Source organism: Gekko japonicus, unplaced genomic scaffold (assembly GCF_001447785.1).
Source record: "Gekko japonicus isolate JY-2015 unplaced genomic scaffold, Gekko_japonicus_V1.1 scaffold143, whole genome shotgun sequence".
Taxonomy (NCBI): Eukaryota; Metazoa; Chordata; class Lepidosauria; order Squamata; family Gekkonidae; genus Gekko; species Gekko japonicus.
In genome coordinates this window covers 211,905-232,329 of record NW_015175974.1, presented here as the reverse complement: position 1 = coordinate 232,329, position 20,425 = coordinate 211,905, and the positions used below count along the sequence as shown (strand labels likewise).

At 48.2% G+C, this 20,425-nt stretch overlaps 1 protein-coding gene across 1 annotated transcript in view; it reads left to right on the top strand.

Moving 5' to 3' along the window:
- Positions 1-5,774: 5,774 nt before the first annotated feature.
- The window catches only part of LCLAT1 (lysocardiolipin acyltransferase 1), a 178,323-nt gene continuing 163,672 nt past the window's right edge, over positions 5,775-20,425 (top strand). Inside the window, exon 1 of the mRNA XM_015426113.1 lies at positions 5,775-5,815. The gene's annotated coding sequence lies outside the window, so the exon portion shown is untranslated. The remainder of the gene's footprint in view (positions 5,816-20,425) is intronic.

The following is a 20,425-nucleotide window of genomic DNA, read 5'->3' as shown; positions in this document are numbered from 1 at the left end:
GTCATATCGTTTGTTTCCACATGGATCGGCAGGAACGGGGAGCGGTCAGAGGTTTTGACCAGTCTTGGAATTCTCTCAGTCACATCTTGGATACATGCTCCAGGAAGACAACAAACCTCTCAAGATTCCTTGTCCGGTCTGCATACAACTTCTTCCGTCCCTCTCAGTAGGAAGTCACCATCCACCACTACTCGTCTCTTCCTCCACGGGATAGCTTGGTTCCTTCTCTGCTTATGTGTTTGTGTGTCAGTTACATCATTTTGATCTTGGAGTGTGCTATTCTGATCTTCCACCATCAGAAGCAGTTGGTAGCGATTTTGCAGCTCCACTGGCTGTGAGTGTTTCCTGATTATCTTACTCCTCAGTCATATTCTTCCACTCACTCACGTGTTCCTTGTTACTTCCTTCCTCTTGCTTAGAATTTGCTAGCTCTTGCTGTTCTCTCAGGAGCCCCTCTTCTATCACATCTAAAAACCTTTCTCCCTCCCTGATGTTCCTCAGTGTACAGATTTGTGCTTCGAGTTCTCCCACCTTCTCCTCAAGCATTCTTATAAGCTTGGACATCTTAGTGGGTGATTCCCAACTTCTGTTCAGGGAGGCAGGAACAACTTCTTTTCCACTTCCTGTCTCCCTGGTAAGAGTCACCCATCCCTTCAGTTCTTTTCCTGCCTCGACAGGGAGAGCAATTAGAATAGGCTGTGTTTCACCTATTCATCTAAATTTCTTTCTTTTTTTTACTTTTACCCTACTTTTATTTCTACTTCTAATCTGTGGTATTTCCTTCCCTCTAACCTTCCCTGTTATTCTCCTACTTCTCTCGTACCTCCATGAAGAGATAGCAGCAATCTAACTTTTCAGTCAGGAGACTAGCAGTCAACAGCAGTGGCCATTTTCTTAGCTTCTCAGCTGGTCAGGATTACAGCACATCTTTCGGCCGCTTCAATGGAGCATAATGAGGGCACTGACAGCTTCCTCTCCAAAGGAGAGTTAGAAGCCCCCATCACTGCAGGTCCTGGTTTAAACACCAATGCAACCACGGCAGACAGATCAGGAACCATCCCAAAAGCCAGTCCCAAGGCAAGGAGAGCTGAAAACCAAAAGCATGCAAAAAAGAGGCGCTATTCTTCCTTACCTTCAGAAGCTGTGACAGCCATGTCTGAGCCTGCCACTGATAGGGACCATGCCAAATGACTCGGGGGGAGGCTGTGGAGTCGTTTGCCTCAGATGCATAAGCCATAAAAAGTTTGCAGGACTGGTAGAAAACCATCCAAACCACACTTCAGAAAAAGAAGCCGTGGATACCAGAGCCACCCTTGACAGAGACGCTATGGGTTTCCTCATGAGTAATGTGCCGGGATTGGGACCCTCAATGTTTTCCTCTGAATTTCTAACCCTACTAAGACAGACTATGCGGGAAGAGATCACAAACTTCTGCCAGGTTGGAGACGAAAGGCACAGACCCCATTCCAGTCCTTCCTCCAGTCCTTCCCCTCACAGACAAAGGGATGTGGAAGGGTCACCTTCTCCCAAAGAGAGACCTAGGCAGCTAGGAAGGAAAATTATTCCAAACAAAGAGGGAGAGATGACTCGCAGTGGGAATCAGACATATATTCAGATATATTCGAACTCATTAAAGAGATTCCTCTCTGTAATGTATTCAGCCCCGACCGCGTGCGAGGCAAGGGCTCCACGCGGTCGTGCAAAGCCTCCGAGCTTTACTCCTTAGACAATGGACTGAGCGGATCCTAGCCCGCACCAATCTGAGTGCTAGGCTCCTGGCCAAGGGCCTATGGAACCCTCAGCCACTGTAAATAGCATATCACTGGTGTGGGTGTGTGTTTTGGGTGTGGGGTTTATGCGTATATAAGCCGGCCTGCGAGCTGGGCTTCTTCGTCTTGTTCTTCACCTAATAAAGTATGAGAGCTGAATTCACTAGTAAGTCTCAGTACTTTTCACTCTCAAATAGCTGAGAATGAAAACCTTGTTCCTTATAGCAGTCACTTCAGCAAGGAGGATGTCTGAACTGGGAGCACTGTTGGTCAACCCTGAACTGTACATCTTCCATTAGGATAAAGTTGTGAGACATGAACTGTGTCCCTGGTTGTGCTTCCCCAACCCAATCTGAGAAACACACAAAACAGTCCTGTAGAGAAGAAACACTAAAAATGTATTAATTAATAAGGCAAGAGCATAGATAAACAAGGTTTTGGGACCCTCAAATACCAACCAACTCTCCCAAAATTACAATGGATGACATAGAATTTTATACTCAATATGACATAAACAACAAAGCATATTGATTGGTTTCATCAACTTCGTCATAAATTTCTGATTGCACCTTAATTTCGTTGTACTATGTACAATGACAATAAAGTTGTTTATTATTATTATTATTATTATTATTATTATTATTATTATTATTATTAGACCTGCGGGTTGGGTCTTCCCAAGTAAAGTTTTTTCCTTTTAGCTAAACAATAGACGCTTCTTCTTAAACTATGAAGCTCTAAAAGTATTTGTATAGCTGATATGGTTACAGGGTGCTATTGTTCTTCATTTTTCTAGGCTAACTGACACCAGAAACATGCATAGCTGCAACTGGGCAGCCAAGGCCACAAGCCCCAGCAGAATAGTAGCATGTTAGCATTATTCTCCCAGCATGCTTTTAAGCAATAGCCATAAATGAACCAAAGTTAATATCTGAATATATATTCATGGTTGATTTCTGGCACTTATGTTGGCACTCATGTGGCACTTATGTAGGCACTTATGTGGCACTTATGTATATATTTATATCTCATGGAACTGCTAAGTGTACCTACTAAGTTAACCTGTTAGTCAGTGGCAGAGTACAAAGTGTATAACAGTGTTTCATAAACTGTGTGTGCAACAAAGTGGTCATGTGGACGAATCCTACATTCAGACCGAAGATGAATTTGACCTTCCACAGATCACAGGAGATTTGCCTTCCATCCTTTTGCCTGAATCCCATACATCCCAAGGAGAGATTATGGCATACATTGGATGTCAGACGTTCACTAAAAACCTTAATTTGTAGGACAGAACATAATAGAAAATTGGTTTCCTTATTCATTTCAATCTCTCCACCTAATACAGGATGGAAGATGTCAAAGTCAGCCATCAGCAGCACTCTTAAAGCTTGCATCATTGAAGCTTACGAAGTTCAAAAATGAAGCATACTGGCAGGGATTACTACTCATTCAAGTTAGAAGTGCTGCAACCAATGCAGCCTTCACTAGACACACTACAATTGAAGAGGTCTGCAAGGCAGCCACTTGGTCAACAATGGCCCCGGTCACACGGGAGGATTTGTCCCGAAAGAGGGACGGATCGGGGGCGCATCAAGCGGGTGCGATCACACCGCAACATCTGGGAAGCGTCATGCACCCATCCCCGATCCGTCCCTTTGGCCTGAAAACGCACATTTAAAAGGTACTAGCAACAGAGCACTACCTTCCGGATGATGCGTGGCAACTCCAGGCATCTGGTCAGGGAAGTGCTGGTAGCCCGTCACAGCCAGCACCATTCCCCACGCATGCGCACAACCGCACTACTGCCAGTTTGCTGCACAACATGTGATTGGCTGCCGGAGCATGGAGCACGGAGCCGTGGGGGCACGTCAAATCGCGCTCCCACGGTTCTTTTTGCTCCGGCTATAATTTGCCTCCCTTCGGCAGCAGATCATCCTGCTCGTGTGACTGGGACCAATATCAACCTTCATTAGACACTGCAAACTGAACACTTATGACTCAGCCGATGCAGCGTTTGGCAGGAGAGTGTTGCAAACAACATAGTCTGGAAACTGAAGATGATGACCCACTCAGAGTATAGGGACACTTCTTTGGGAGGTCCCAACAAGATGTCCTCTGCCTCAGAAGGAGAACGGACCATTGGATACTCACTGTGAAGGATCCTTCTCCTCTGAGGAAAGGAAGACATCTTGTCCCTCCCAAAGTCATTGTCATTCTTCACTCTTCTGTACAACAGGGCCACTTCCTGTCCTATAGTTCGTATTATTTGTTGTTATTCACCTTTCTCCTTGTTAGAATTCCAGAGTGTTAATTTTTCTTAGTTCAGGAAATCATTTACTGCTTTCAGAGTTACCAGAACTGAAAGGATGGGTGATTCCCACCAAGCAGACAGAAAGTGGAAAAGAAGTTGTTCCTGCCTCCCCGAATGGATCACCCACCAAGATGTCCTCCTTTCCTCAGAGCAGAAGGACCCTTCATGGTAAGTATCTCCCAGCTTACCAGAGACAGTGATAAGAGTTCACTCCAATGACAAGAAGTGCCAGCCATATTTTAGTCAAAAATGTTCAGTCTTTGTCAGAGGTCATTTCGGGGGGGAACGCAGTTCCCCCAGGTGAGGTGCAGGGGGTGGGGCACACAACGAAGCCCCGCCCCCTGCTTCCGGCCGCCCCGCTTCCAGCCCTCATTCAGCCAGGAGGAGGCAGGAGAAGAGGGAGGATAAGTCGCTTCCTCCCCGCCTCTCCCCACCCCTGCCTGCCTGGGGCCAGGGAGGGCCTTGGCGAGGCTTCCTCGCACTCCCGCTGGCCTTTCAGGTCCACCGCCGGGCCCCTGATGTCAGGGGGTGTGGCATATGCTAATGAGTTATGCTAATGAGTTCCCCTAGCTCTTTTTCTACGAAATGACCCCTGGTCTTTGTGTAGATCTGCTTACTTTCTTGCAATAAAGCTGCTTGTAAATCCCATGCATGATTTTTGTTAGTGTAACAGATTTCCCCAGATCTTTGCCTTTTCCTCAATATGTCTTCCTTGGGACAAGATATATTGGAAGCATGAGATCCACATAGTATTCATTTGTTCTGTTCCTATTGTGGTTTGTTTCTGTTGGAATGAGGGCTTTCAGTTCTCTTGGCAAAACAAGTTGTAAAGAGCCCATGTCTTGCTGCTGCAGCCCTCTGTCATTGAGGAATGCAAGTCACTGTGGAAGTGCAGAGTGAACAAGAAAAGCAGGAGCTTGGTTGAGAGACAAAACTGCAGATGGCTGTCAAACAGCTGGAACCAAACAGAATACCTCCCTTTTCACACCTCCTGAAGGGGGAACAGAACTATATACTGACTGAGGAAACCTGACTCTCAACCTGTCCTCCTAATCCTCCAATGGAAAAACCATTTCATTTGAATGAAGGCAGCCAGTAACATGCCCTGCCTTTCAATGGCCCCACCCATTTTCTGGAAAGCTGGGTCAGTGCCAACGGAAGTATTGGTGGGCACTGTGGAAGGTGCAACATGTTGTAGAACCCTGTGCTAAGGTGTTACCCTGTCATTTCCTCAAATTTTGACAGGACGATATAGCTATAAATGTTTTATAAAGAGGGCTATTCGGTTTTTTTGCAAATATATATGCAAATAATTAGGTGTCTTAACTATTACTGCGCATAGTAAAACACCTGCAGCTTTTGGTGTGGGATAGCTTTCTGAAACTTCTTCTAGCTTCTGCTGCAGGCCATTTCCACACAGGTTATTTGCTCTGGGTTTGATGCTGTTGAGAGTCAGGTTTTTTCTTCCTGCTTCCCGAAAGCATTTTGGTATATTCATGCACCTCCCTGCGTTTCCCTGGCTTTTGTCCAACTTTTCCAAAACCTGCTTTGCTATGAAGTTTTTGGAAAAATTGCAGCTAACCCTTGGCGGCTGCTATGTGGGTGTAACCCCCATGAATGAATTGGTTTAGCCCAGTAGCGGTGGAGTTTGTGAATGGAGGCCATCTGCCCAGGGAGAGTGTGTTTGCTGAGGAGCTGTGTACAATTCTGGGCACCTATCACCTTGTATAAGGTAACTAATATTTATATATGTGAAATGTTAATTGGAAAGGGGGGGTGTAAATCTAGTATGACTGGTATTATTATTGAAATCATATTGCATTTTCTAGCCTGAAGCCTGGTTTCTGTGATGTCCAATTTGTTGTATTCTGTATAAAGGAGGGTTTGGGCTTAAAGAAATGTATTGACTTACATTGTCTTGCACGTTCAATTTCTAATATAGCCCCATAGGACTTAAATAGGCAGATGTTATATGGGCAGGAAAGTTTGGATTTTCCCAGTCCTGACAATACAGCAGCCTTTTCTCCACACTGGCTTTTTCCACCCCCGCCTTTGGGGAGTGCCCCTGCTTTTTGTTTTTATTAATTGGCAGCTGTTTATCATTTTATCAGTATCACATTATAACAGTCTGTATCTCAGGTTCTTCATATTCCTATCTGTCATTTTAAAAGAGTATGTCTCTAGCCCATTTTGTTGCAGAGGTATAAAGGTAAAGGTATATTTCTGCAAGGAAATGGGCTAGAGCAGTGATGTTGAACCTATGGCACGGGTGCCAGAGGTGGCACTCAGAGCCCTCTCTGTGGGCACGCATGCCATCACCCCAGCCAGGCCCAGACCATCATTAAAGTGTCGAATTCTCTGCCAAATAATTTTAAGTAAATGGCTTAAATAAAATAATGTCTTAAATAAAATAATTGTGTTCAGTTTTGGGCACCACAATTTAAGAAGACTAGCTGGAATGTGTCCAGAGGAGGGCAACAAAGATGGTGAGGGGTCTGGAGACCAAGTCGTATGAGGAAAAGTTGAAGGAGCTGGGTATGGTTAGCTTGGAGAGGAGACGACTGAGAGGTGATATGATAACCATCTTCAAGTACTTGAAGGGCTGTCATATAGAGGATGGTGTAGAGTTCTTTTCTGTTGCCCCAGAAGGTCGGACCAGAACCAACAGTTCTCGTGGCCCTTTCTTACTTGCCCAGGGAAATGCTGATCGCTACTTTGGAGTCAGGAAGCAATATTCCAGGCCAGTTTGGCTGATCCTGGAGGATTTTTTGTCATCTTCTGGGTGTGGAACAGTGATCTCTGGGTGTGTGTGTGGAGGAGGTATTTGTGAATTTCCTGCCATCCAAGGGGTTAGACTAGATGATCCTGGAGGTCCCTTCCAACTATGATTCTATGATTCTAATTGTTAGTAATAATTAAAATTACTATATCCGAGGCTATTAGCTTTGTAAATATATTTTTACAGCCCACCCAAACTTGTGGTCCTTGGTAGTCTAGCTTGTACAGCCTGACTTTGGGAAATGAAGTGAATAAATCAAAGTGATGAGAATGGATTAGAAGTCTTGAGATTTTACAGGCCTGGGACCAATTTTTAACTCCATCCTGCAATTTGAGTCAAGTCATCTCAGGGTCTTTCAGGGCCATAGACAGTTTCAGAGGGCTGCCGTGTTGGTCTGCTATTGGAAGAACAGCTAGATTCGAGTCCAGTAGTACTAGGGTTGCCAGGTCTGGGTTTGAAAATACCTGGTGACTTTGGGGGTGGATTCAGGAGAGTGCAGGGTTTCGGGAAGGGAGGGGCCTCTGCATGGTACAATGCCACAGAGTCCACCCTTCAGAGCAGCCATTTTCTCCAGGGGAATTGATCTCTGTCAGCTGGAGATCAACAGTAAAAGCGGGAGATCTCCAGGCTCCACCTGGAGGCTGCAACCCTGAGTAGTACCTTAGAGATCAACAAAGTTTGTGGTATATATGCTTTCACAGTCATACTTCATTCAAACTCCATTAATCAAAGCTTCCTTTGTCAGGGCCATGGAGATGCAGATAATCCTGGCCAGAGGAGAATAATGGGTGGTTTTAGTCACAGAGGCTGATTTCGCACTAGAGCTGCCTCGATGTTGCATCGCCATTTGCCCCGATACTATTGGTCAATTTCACACCCGAAGCTGCGGGGCTGCATTTTGACTCGCGGCTTCGCCTGATTTCCCCCGCAGTTTCGTGATCCTGTTTTTTGAGGATCCATAAACCCATCTACTGAATATTCAGCTTCCTTCACTGTTGGCCACAACCACTAAACTGCTTGCAGTTATGTATGAGCATAAGAATCCAACAATTTCTAATGGAGAAGAGCTATAGACTTCAAGAGAACTTCTGCAGAATAATTTATTTGTAGATGCCAAAGTCCATGCATGCCATTTTTAGTGTTTGTTCTCTATATCTCAGTTACTCTTCTGATATCTAATATAAGAAAAATATCTAATTTTGATTTTTCTTGTCAGCAAAATGTAGGCATCTGTCGCAGTGTTGTTTTAAGAAAAAATAGCATTCACTTCCATTATTTGGACTTTTTTTTTTTAAGTGTTCAGTTAAGGCTAATGTTTCCTTGAGGCATTTCTGGCATGATTCTTCTATAAATTCATTTTACATGTGGCCAGGAAAAATAACATCTTGTTACATCATGTAAGAAAAAATCCCAAGTTCTTTCCTATTACTAATTTCCAATCTATATAGGCAGATGGCTAAACAAAGACAAAAAGCCTGCCTTGGAACAAAAGAATTAAATCCATACAAAAAAATAGTGTGTGCGAGGTCCTACTTAAAAGGACAAGGTCAAATCATTTTCCATTTTCCCTCATTTTAAAATAAACTGTGTTTATGATATTTTGCTCTTAGAAACCTGACAATATTTTCTTTTTCTGCTACATATTCACTTAGTCATTTTCACCTCAGGGCAAATTGTTTTTCCTTTTTTTTAACTGGCTGAAGATAAAAATGGACACTGATGTTTCAATGAGGAACACTACAGTCTTCAGCTTCTTTGTTAATGGAGTTCACTGCTTCAGTTCTTAGGCCAGAAAAATTCCATATTACAGGAGATATGTGGTTCCCACTGAAAACAACAGCCCTGAGGCTCCTCCTCCTTTCACCTCTGGTAAAATTTTGTCTAGTTTTGAGCTTCCACACTCATTTTCCACACACTTTTCTACAGCAAATTTATTTGGGAGAGACATAAAGTTACATAAATTCAGCATTTATTAAGAACATAATAAAAAGTAGAGCCGCCATTTTGGAGGTCACAATGTGGATTCATAGGAACTGTGGAAAGATTAGTTTAAAGAAGAAAGGTGAAATACAATGCAACTGATAGCAGGATGGAGGATCAGGAAAAGATTTGCCTTGGCTGGGCTTGAAGAGAGAACAGGAAACGACATAAAGGGGTATTAAGGCTTAGAAGAAGGTGGCAATGGAAAAGAGGATGCAAAACTGGGGTGAGGCCATAGCTCAGTTATAGAGCACATGCCTCTCATGTACACAGTCACAGATTCATTCCACACACCCCACCCCCATCTCCAACTGAAAGCTTCACTGATAGCAGGGCTTTGCCTTTCACTAGAGAGCAAGTGTCAGTCAGAGAATAAAATACTGGGCTAGATGGTCCAACGGTTGGGCTCAGTATAAGGAAACATCATATGTTCCAATTTAGAGAATTCTACCATTGTGAAATTCTTATCCCTGCCTTTGCAGGCAAGCATCGAACATGTGATGTCTGTATTCAGCAAGGTGGAAATACCTATAAAAATAAATAAGGTTGCGTATACCCTTTAATACAGAGGTGTCAGACTCATTGGTTATAAGGGCCGGGTCTGATATGTCACTTTTTCAGGATGGGCCCTGTGTGCCATAAAATGTAATGACAGGTACTGAAGATAGAAACTGCATAAAGGACAGCAGCTGGTAAGCTCTGAGTTGGTATATCCTCACTGCAAGGCCCCATGGGCTGGGAGGGGGGTAGAGAGGAAAACCCACATAGGCGGACGGGAGAGGCAGCAGTACAGAGCTGGGCAGATGGTCTCAAGATGCTTGAGTGGTTCTGCCCATTCCCCCCAGCACTCCCTCCCTTGCATCAGTAACTCGCGGGCCACATAAGAGTCCTGGACGGGCTGGTTCCAGCCCCTGGGCTTTATGTTTGACACCCCTGCTTTAATAGGTGGACTTAATAAGGTAAAATACCGTGCACAAAATCATAAAGAAGAGCAGATGAATGCTTGAGCTGAAGAAGGCAACAGCAATAACAGCCAACTGCCTAAGGCACAATAAACACCTTGCAACAAACAATTTAATCACAAGACTGTCAGCTAGGCTGCCATGATTGGGGGGGGATTAATTCTCTTTCTATTTGGGCCAGATGTTGCTTCTTTACTTTTGCTTTTGTACTGCTTGCTTATCAATGACCTTGCAGGTTGCTGGTGTAGTGTCTGGGATGCCTGGAACCGTGGGAGCGCTTTCGGTTCCCAGCTGCAGCCTCTAACGGCCTGGGGACCCTTCTCCCGCATGTGGGAGCCTGGCTAATTGGCTTATGGAAAGGGGGGTGCATATGAATACCCTATATCCCATTATGCTTGTAGGACCGTTGCCATTCTTAACAGTGACTATGTTAATGCCTCTATAGGTCTGCAATAAAGTATAACCTTTCTTATAAGCGTGTACTCCGTTGTTGGCTGTGGAACCTGACAAAGACATAAACCAGTCTAATCCTATCCCTGACATAGACTGACTGGATGGAGAATGGACGGCGCCTAAATTCTTCTGTGGAGCTTGCTGCTTCAAAATACTCCACCTTAGGGAATTCACACCAGCAAACTCCCCCCCCCCCGTTGAACTACTGATAGTGTTGGAGGAAAATGCTGTTGTGTTGCAGCTGACTTATGGTGACCTCATAGGGTTTTCAAGACAAGAGGCATTCAGAAGTGGCTTGCCATTGCCTTCCTTTGCATAGTGACCCTTGAATTCTTTGGTGGTCTCCCATCCAAATACTAACCAAGGCTGACCCTACTTAGCTTCTGAGGTCTGACAAGATGAGGCTAGCCTGGGCCATCCAGGTCAGGGCAAGCAACTGATATCTACCAGTAATAGAATTATGAAAGCAGCAGACCACTAGGAGGCACAAGATCGGTAGAGCAAGGGCATGGCAATGGCAAAGAAGTAGAGACTAGTTGGATTCTATGTTTACTCATGTTTCATTTCTACCTCCACCAACATACCAGCAATGACAGCGTCTGATAACACTCAGGTTGAAGTCAGTGGACAGTTCCTACAGCCAGAGGAGATAGGATTCTAGCAGGCAGTCATAGGTTGTGTTCAGACAGGCAGGTTGCCATGGCAGTATCCTGCGGAGAAAAAAGCCGCTGGAGTTAGGTGTGCTTCACAGCATTCACACCGGTCCCGCAACACCGGCTGCATTGGGTAGCCAGCCCATGAGGGCCGGTTCACATCACTACCACAGCACCAGCACAGAGCCATGGCTGATGTGCCCCTCTGATTGGTTGGGTTGCTGAGAATGGCATACTGCCATGCCAGAAATGGGAGGGCCGTTCACACGCCTCCTGGGCTTCCGTGGCGCACCTGGCTGATCAGTCACCGGAAAAGCCACCATGGAAGCGCCTCACCCAGGAAACCACTGGATTTCCCCAGTAGCTTTTTAAGCTGATGGGGAGTCATTCTACCATGAGGTGGGTACGGATGGCTGTCAGGTGCCAGGTGTGCATCTGATCATGCTGATTTGATCCGGAGGGGAGGAGTGACCGTGTCGGGGCAAACTGCCTGTGTGATCACAGCCATTGCAGTTCTCTATCAGTATATAAGGTCCCTCTAGGGATCTGCATCAAGGTTCAGGGCTTGGGAGGGGCTATATCCTTCCTTCCTCAAAGTCATAAAAGACACAAATGGAAACTTGGCGGTGGATGCAACAATGAAAGACACACAACCAAATGGGAGGCATATTGCTAACATTTGTCTTTATGGGTGCTCTGCTTAGGGTTTAGGAAGAAGAAGAAGAGGAGGAGGAGGAGATTGGATTTATACCCCGCCCTTCACTACCCAAGGGAGTCTCAGAGCGGCTTACAAACTCCTTTCCCTTCCCCTCCCCACAACAGACACCCTGTGAGGTAGGTGGGGTTGAGAGAGCTCTGATAGAAACTGCTCTTTCAAGAACAGTTCTGACAGAACTATGGCTTGCCCAAGGTCATCCAGCAGCTGCAAGTGGAGGCGTGGGGAATCAAACCCGGTTCTCCCAGATTAGAGTCCACGCACTTAACCACTACACCAAACTGGTTTCTAAACACTCTCCATCCTTCACACTGTGCACACCAAAGGTGCAGAGCTCTCAAAAACCCACACCTATTCACAGAATGCCTCCTCCTCCTCCTCCCCATAATAGGAGAAAACCACATTGCTGCCAGAATACTCAAGTGGTAAGTTGTGCATTGTTGGAGTCATTTTGTTATCTCCCTCTGGCAGGTTATCGCCTGGTTCCTATTGCAGTGGACTTCTTCACTGAACTACCAGGCATCTCCTGGTGAATGTTCCTGTTTTGGCTTCCTCTGTTGTGGTTTCTCTCATATAGGTACTGATGCAGTGTTGCTGCACAGAAAATTGCTTGTCTGTGCTGCAGCATTGTTCTATAGAACAACTTAAACCCTTTTTCTGGGGTTATTTGCATAAACTAAAATCGCTCTCCTGACTTCACAACTGTTTTAAAATAATAAACCTGTATGTTGTTTTCCATATACTTTACTTTCTATCTCTCTACTCTGTATTCTTTTTAACCTTCATGGGATGAAGCCGGCACCCTTATTATTAATGTAACAAAGCCTTAAGAATTGCACATAAATTCCCAGTCTATCACATCCTTCCTTTTGCCGAATACTGAACATTCTTTTCCTGCCCTAGCTGTTGTCTTTGGCCATAAATACCAGTCTTTCCATTTCAGAAAAAGTTATGGAGGTTTTAATGATGCATATATAGTTTCTGAATAAACATTTGCTTTCTATCAAAACAGCTGTTGTTAAGTCACTTTAGTATTATACAGAGACAGCTCAATGGTAAAGGCACGTTTGTTTTCCCTTGCTTTTTAAGATTGTTTTTCCAGATTAGCTGTAGCCTGTTACATCCATCCTTCCAATAGGCCTCTTGTGTCATTATTTTTTGGCATGTAAAGAAATTCTTATTAAACTGATACCCCCTTTCAGAGGAAGTAGGAAAATATGGCTGCATGGTGGTGCCTAAGTTGTAGGTGAAGCCAAAATGTCCACCTCTACTTCTCACATGTTGCTGAAGTGGCAGCTTTAAGTTACAATTTCCACAGCATTAGCAACATGAATGAATTTGTAAACGTCAGGATTCATCTCTTAATCAAAAGGGTTTTTTAAAAAGTGGAATAACTTGATAATAGTAATAATAATTTGTGAGTACATACATAGGTGTATAACACTCTTCTGGTTTTGACCTTTAAAGCCCTATATGGCCAGGGGCCTGCCTACCTGAAGGACTGCCTTTCCCGACATGTCCCCCAGAGAGCACTGAGGTCAGGGTCACAAGATTGTTTGGCCCTCCCTGGACCAAAAGATGCCAGACTGGCCTCTACCAGGGTGAGGGCCTTCTCAGTGGTGGCTCCACACTGGTGGAATGAGCTCCCGGAGGTCATCAAGGCCCTGCGGGATCTTTTACAGTAACATCAACTAACATTAACTGAGCTGGAGAATAGAACTAACTCTGCCAGACACTGACGGGGGCCAATTTTTGGGAACATCTATCATGGCTGCCAGGTTGTTATTGTCACCAGCACTTTATTTTCATTTTATTCTATTTTATTGTTGAGTTATGCTTGTCATGTTTGTGTTTTAATGTGTTTTTAACCCTTATTGTAAGCTGCCCTGAGCCTGCCTGTGGCGGGGAGGGGGGGGTAGAAATTGAATAAAATAAATAAATTCCTACATATTCAATGAAGGGTCATATTGCCCTTCTTTCCTGGACTGAAGTATTGTGTTATGTACTGTGCGACGTGAACATTACAGTCTGCTCAAGGCTGACCCTGCAATTAGGCCGCCAGCATGTCCTGGAAGTGATCAACGTGGTTGCGTCACCTCTGGTGATGCAGCCATGCTACGCTTCGGGGGGCGGAGTTCCCCCCGGGGCCTGATTCCGCGGCGGCGGAAATCGAGCCTCCAAAGCGGGGGTTTACCCGCCCCCCGCCCCCACTTGGCAGCCCTAGACTTCCCTAACCCAGAATTGGCAGCCCTACCTGAGTTGTATTATATTTCCTCCATGACCTGACATAAATAGGATTTTTTAAATCCAAGTTAAATTTCAGCATTAATCTTGAAACTCCTAAACCACACTTTTCATTAATATTTCAAGGCCATGCACCTGTCTCTACATTTAACCAGTCTATTGGAGTAATTTTACTGTCCTTACAAATGCTATAACAAATGTTCAGTTTATAATGTGCTATAGCTGTGAATATCTTCCAAAAGTGGCTTGTCCCAGAGTATCATCATTCATCATCATCAGAGTATTCAGTTTATAATGTGCTATAGCTGGGAATATCTTCCAAAAGTAGCTTGTCCCAGAGTATCATAAAGTCAGAATGTGGACATCAGTAGCTGGATGTGACTAGGAACCCATGGTTGCTTGAGCTCCCAACAGAACTTGAGATATAATATAATACATAACAAACAAAACAAATGAATATGTGCTATAACATTAATAAGAGCAATGCAACACAGTAAAATCACTGAAGAAGTGAATTGGTTATGGGGAAGTTTTCCTTATAGCTCTTCATATTCTACTTCAGCATTTGCTCTTAAAGTGGGGATTTGGAAATACCACCAACACCTGGCCAAAAGTAGCAGTAATGTGGCATATAGTGCAATTCTAAACATGCACACTCAGAAGTAAGTCCCATTAAGTCCCTAGAGCCACTACACATGTTTTTGAGGAGAGTGTGAACAAACCACACCCTTCATTTAGGAAGTGAAATGACAGGCTGTTTAATAACCCAAAGGTACATGACTGACTGGCAGTATCTGAAGCTATACAATTAGCTAGATTTTAGGGTAGGCTCACCTTATTAATTCAAAATAGGCGGTTTCTACCCTTAGTTCCTTGATTTAATCTGGTGTCATAATTATAATGCCATTAAAGAGGAAGCATTAATATAGCGACGGTATTTGATTACGCGTAGATAGAGCCTATTGAAAACCGAGCAACAAAAGGCACATTTGTTCTGTAGCATATTCTGTGAATAACCTAGGTGGTAATGAAAAGAACAGATGCTAGAAGCTATTTGAGTCTAGCGCACTGCGCCGGCTTTCAGATTAGCAATGGCCAATATGCATGGGAAAGAGTAGGACAATAAAACAAATGGCCATTTAAAAACAGATGTTAAGGGAATATGGTCTCAACTCAGGAACACTGGTTTGATTTGGTTGCTCGAAGAACTACAGGCATATCCCAGCAAAGGAAACAAAATACTGGATTAGTGTTCTTTTATAGTAAAAAGACAGTTTGTGGCAGTCCCTTCCACTGTTATTAATCCAGCTCCTCTCTTGTTACAAATGCAAAAACATTCCATTCAACTTGAATCACAACATGTAGAAAAGGAAAAAAGGCCTAGTAAGTCATCTGGGGTTACACATAGGCAAGGAAGCATTGCTCTGGGCTCCATTGCCCCCTCCCCCCCCAGAAAAAGTAAATGCATTTTTTAAAATCTTGTTTTTAACAGCAAGCAATCCAAGTTTTACACTCAAAATAAACCATTCAGTTTATAGCTCCATCCTAACATTTGGTGTGCAGGCTCAAAGGGGACAGAACTAGGAAAAAGACGTCTGTCCATTTAACAGGGGTTTAATATGCAGAAATGGGCATATTAAGCTTTCCAGGGCATAGAGGAAATAACATCACCAGAAACTTGTTTTTATTTATTATTTATTATTTATTTGTATTTATAGCCCGCCCATCCTGCGAGCAGGTTCAGGGCGGGTAACATCATAAAACATAAAATAAATACAATTAAAATTAAACAATGTAAACAATTTAAAATTAATAGACATTAATACACAGTCACACTTCTAACAAATCAGCTGGCTGCAAGTTCCCTGGCATATTATTTGGGTTGATAAGTAGATGGGTGACAACCACTTCAGGGAGGCCATATAGAGATGTCTGCTGCCTCAACCAAAGGCCTGGTGGAACAGGTCTGTCTTACAGGCCCTGTGGAACTGAAGAAGATCCCGCAGGGCCCTAATCTCAACTAGGAGCATGTTCCACCAGGTGGGACCAGGGCAGAAAAAGGCAATATGGACGTGGGTCAATTCATAGCAAGGCGGTGGGTCAACAATTCATAGTCGACCGTGTTGAACACTTTGGGCCAGGGACAACTCGGAGATGTTGATCTATAGAGCGTAATGCTCTTCGGGGCATATATGGGAAGAGGCGGTCCCTTATAAGGCTTTAAATGTGATTACTAGCACCTTAAAGCAAATCCAGAAGTCAACTGGCAACCAATGCAGTTGGCGAAGCACCTGCCGGATATGAGCCCGCACAGGCGTCGCATGTCAGCAGGTGCGCTGTCGCATTTTGCACCAGCTGTAGTTTCCGGGTCAGCCTCAAGGGTAAGCCTACATAGAGCGAGTTGCAGTAATCAAGCCTGGAAGTGACCATTGCATGGATCTCTGTAGCTAAGTCTTGGGGGGAGATATATGGTTTCAGCAGCCTTATCTGCCGATGATGGAAAATGCAGATCTGGCAACTGCCGTAACCTGGGCCTCCATAGAAAGAGAGGCATCCAGTGTTACTCCCAGGCTCCTCACTTTCTGGGTCAGCACCAAAGGTGCCCCTTCCAGTGTGGGGAGTCTGATATCTACATCCACACACCCCTGACCCAGGTACAGGATCTCCGTCTTTGATGGATTTAGCTTCAATCAGCTCTGCCGCAACCATCCAGCCACAGTCACCAGAGCCTCAGCCAGAATGTCAGACAGAGGACAGATGGCCATCCATTAACAGATAGAGTTCGGTGTCATCCGCATATTGATGGCAACCCAGCCCATAACTCCGGGCTAACTGGGTGAGGGAGCGCATGTAGATGTTAAATAACATTGGCGAGAGGATCGCCCCTTGTGGCACCTCTGTCCCATGGCCAGGGTGGAAGCCAGACTGGAAAGGATCAAGGACGGAAGCATCCTCCAGGAAAGCTTGGAGTTCTTCAGCCACCACTCTCTCAACCACCTTACCCAGAAACAGCAAATTTGATACTGGGTGGTAGTTGGCCAGGACCGTAGGGTTCGATGATGGCTTCTTCAAGAGCGGACGAACTACACCCCCTTCAGAGCCAGGGCCGGCTCGTCCGCTAGGCGAACTAGGCCTTCGCCTAGAGCGCGAGCCGGCCGTCAGGGCGCGGGAGGAGAGGCAGGGGCGCTGACCAGCAGCTGGGATGAGCGGGGCTGGGAGGAGCTCTGCAGCCCGGCTGCAGGAGGAGGACGCAGCCCATGGCGGTGTGGGCAGGGTACTGCACTTAGGCCGGGCGTCTAGCAGGGCGGTCCGTTCGCATCCCAGCCAAGGGCGGGAGGGGCCCCTTCTCCAGGCAGGGCGCAGCGCATTCCTCCTCCCCGCCGCCGTCGCCAGGCGCCCCAAGCCCTTAGCGCGGAAGGGGAGAGAGAGGAGGAGAGGACGCGCAGCTGGCTGCTCTGGCCTCCGGCCCCTCCAGAAGCCCCCAAGGTGTGCCTCCCGCAGCTGGGGGAGGGAGGCCGGCTGGGGTGGGGGGCAGGAGTGGCTCTTCTCCAGCGCCGGAAGCGGGGCCGGGAGTTGTCACCGCCGCCGGGCGATGGATGCGAGCTCTTCCCGGCGCCAGCCGTGGTGCCGGCGGCGGGGTCCTCCTCGGTGCATTGGGGCCCCAGCAGATGGCTGGCTTCGGGGGCGGCGGGGAACGACCGGGAGGTGTTGATCTTCCCGCTGAAGGGCTGGTACAGGGAAACCATTCAGTCCGTCCGGGCGGCGGGGAGGTGTGTTTGCGTGCGGGGCTGGCACGGAGCAGCCAGGCAGAGACAGAGGGAGCGAGAGAGAGGCACGCTCGGTCTCGGGGCAGGCGCGGGCGGGGGGTCTTCTCTCTGCCCCCCCTCGGCTTTCACCGCCCGCTACAAGAGCATCGCAGCGGAGCTCGAGAAGCGCCCGCTCTCCCTCGCGCCTTCCTCAACAGCGTTCGAGGGAAAGGGGAGAGAAATCACCGCAGACACAAGCCAAGCAGCGCCCCCCCTGCCCGCCCAGGGTTGTACAATCCAGGACCGATCCGGCTTCTTCGGGGGCCCCTTTGGAGGGGGGGCTCTCCTCAGCTGGCGACGCCTGGCAGAGTGGCTATTCAGTGGGGTGTGTGGAGGGAATGGGGGGGGGCTGGCTCATTCGCCCTTCTCCCGACGCCTTCCCGGGCTACCAAGCAGCCGTCTCCGAGGTCGCATGCCAGCAGTGTGGCGGAGAGAGTGAGATTAGCGTGCGCACAGGCAGGCGCCTATGTGTGCAAGGAAGACGCGAGGGGGGAGAGAGAGAGAAAATCCAGGGATGGGAAACCTCATTCCAAGCACATTGCTCATCCTGGGGGGGGGAGGTGGGAGGGAAGAAGGGATGGAGGGGGGCTGCTTTCTCTGCCCCCCGCCCCCGCCTTCTTCCTCGGCCTCCCCTGCCCGGCGGCAGCGGGGAGGAGGGCCGGGGACGCCCAGACCCCACACACGCTCACCGCCCGGCGCCTCAGGAGGCGTGCGCGGCAGCGGCAGCAGCCGCAACACCAGCCGGGGGAGGGAGGCCGGCTGGCCGGGGAGGGGGGCAGGAATGGCCCCCTTCTCCGACGCGGCGCTTTCTGCCTTCTTCTTCTTCCTAGGCTTCTCCTGCCCGGCGGCAACGGGGGGGGGAGGAGGACTGGGGATGCCCAGACCCCCACACACACACACTGCCCGTGTCTCCAGGCCCCGCCGGGAGGTTGGCATCTGCGCTCACCTAGAGCGCAGGCCAACCTCGGGCCGGCCCTGTTCAGAGCCCTGGGGAAAGTCCCAGAAGAGAATGGCAAGTTGACAATTTCCCCCAGAGGGGCCCAAATGCCCTCCCCACAGGGAAGAGCATGGGTCAAGGAGGCAGGTAGTAGGCCTCACTGCTGCCAAGATCCTGTCAACATCCTCCTGGGAGAGTTGGCTGAAGTGGTCCAATATTGGACCTGAAGACAGACAAGGGGCTTTCAGTTCCTTTACTGTGTCAATTGTGGTCAGGAGGTCCTTGCGGATCGTTACAATCATATCTGAGAAATAGCTCGCAAATACCTCACAGCCAATAGCCAATTCCCTACTATTTGGTCTGCCCTGTGGCAGAGTCGTGATTGACCGAATAGTTCTAAACAATTAGGCTGGCTGCGAGCTCACAGACGCAATGGAGGCTGCATAGAAACAGGATTGAGTAGACGCGGAGGAAACCTGGTGAAGCTGTGGGGCAAAATGCAGCTGCGCAGCAAATAGTGGGAAATTGACACATATGATCGGGATAAAGGGAAGAGCGAGGGCGGAGCAGCTGCTTGTGGGAAATCGGTCATGGTGTTGTACAGCTGTAGCAAAAGATGTAAGATACTGCACTTGAGCCACATGTATGACTATCTACCCACTGGACATCGTCCGGGCGGCGGGGAGGTGTGTTTGCGTGCGGGGCTGGCACGGAGCAGCCAGGCAGAGACAGAGGGAGCGAGAGAGAGGCACGCTCGGTCTCGGGGCAGGCGCGGGCGGGGGGTCTTCTCTCTGCCCCCCCTCGGCTTTCACCGCCCGCTACAAGAGCATCGCAGCGGAGCTCGAGAAGCGCCCGCTCTCCCTCGCGCCTTCCTCAACAGCGTTCGAGGGAAAGGGGAGAGAAATCACCGCAGACACAAGCCAAGCAGCGCCCCCCCTGCCCGCCCAGGGTTGTACAATCCAGGACCGATCCGGCTTCTTCGGGGGCCCCTTTGGAGGGGGGGCTCTCCTCAGCTGGCGACGCCTGGCAGAGTGGCTATTCAGTGGGGTGTGTGGAGGGAATGGGGGGGGGCTGGCTCATTCGCCCTTCTCCCGACGCCTTCCCGGGCTACCAAGCAGCCGTCTCCGAGGTCGCATGCCAGCAGTGTGGCGGAGAGAGTGAGATTAGCGTGCGCACAGGCAGGCGCCTATGTGTGCAAGGAAGACGCGAGGGGGGAGAGAGAGAGAAAATCCAGGGATGGGAAACCTCATTCCAAGCACATTGCTCATCCTGGGGGGGGGAGGTGGGAGGGAAGAAGGGATGGAGGGGGGCTGCTTTCTCTGCCCCCCGCCCCCTCCTTCTTCCTCGGCCTCCCCTGCCCGGCGGCAGCGGGGAGGAGGGCCGGGGACGCCCAGACCCCACACACGCTCACCGCCCGGCGCCTCAGGAGGCGTGCGCGGCAGCGGCAGCAGCCGCAACACCAGCCGGGGGAGGGAGGCCGGCTGGCCGGGGAGGGGGGCAGGAATGGCCCCCTTCTCCGACGCGGCGCTTTCTGCCTTCTTCTTCTTCCTAGGCTTCTCCTGCCCGGCGGCAACGGGGGGGGGAGGAGGACTGGGGATGCCCAGACCCCCACACACACACACTGCCCGTGTCTCCAGGCCCCGCCGGGAGGTTGGCATCTGCGCTCACCTAGAGCGCAGGCCAACCTCGGGCCGGCCCTGTTCAGAGCCCTGGGGAAAGTCCCAGAAGAGAATGGCAAGTTGACAATTTCCCCCAGAGGGGCCCAAATGCCCTCCCCACAGGGAAGAGCATGGGTCAAGGAGGCAGGTAGTAG